This window comes from Penaeus monodon, chromosome 19 (genome assembly GCF_015228065.2).
Source record: "Penaeus monodon isolate SGIC_2016 chromosome 19, NSTDA_Pmon_1, whole genome shotgun sequence".
Taxonomy (NCBI): Eukaryota; Metazoa; Arthropoda; class Malacostraca; order Decapoda; family Penaeidae; genus Penaeus; species Penaeus monodon.
In genome coordinates this window covers 36,015,097-36,015,717 of record NC_051404.1, presented here as the reverse complement: position 1 = coordinate 36,015,717, position 621 = coordinate 36,015,097, and positions in this window count along the sequence as shown.

Here is a 621-nt window from a genome sequence, read left to right as displayed (position 1 = left end):
CCGCGTTCCGTGAGGGGGGGGCAGCCGGCGGGGGAGGGGAGAAGGAACGAGATGAAAGTATAGTTGCATAAAAGAAATTACATCCTGAAAAATAAAACAGTTAGATAATCGTATCGTGTTAATACTTTAGATAGTAAACGATTAGAACTATAAGAGCAAGAAATATTTAGCTTCAACTAGAATTGATTCGAGATAACCTATTAGAATTTGATTAAAGTGTATTGCCCCTGCGCCTTGGTTACTAAATTCACTACTCTCTCCTCCAATCATAAATTTCCTTCTTATCTCAATGGTTTGTGTCCACTGGCCTGTCTGTGTTGCCGGTTTCTCGCTCCCTCCGCCTCTTCGCACCTGTCCTGTTCTGTTATTTACAATAATAGCTCCGGGTCTAGTACAGTGGGGGAACGTGTTTCGGCCTATCACAGTTCATCGCCGAGGCATGTCGGGCGGTTTGCGCCCCAGACCCAAGGCCGCAGATTTGCAACTTGTCGACGGGGATGCGGCCGTGCCCGGACGGTTATTTGCTGTGTGGGGCCAATCACGGAGGGGGGGGGAAGCGCGGATCGGGGAGTTTTACGCCCCCGAGGCAACGCGGGAAACCGAGCGGTGTTTTTGCCAGAG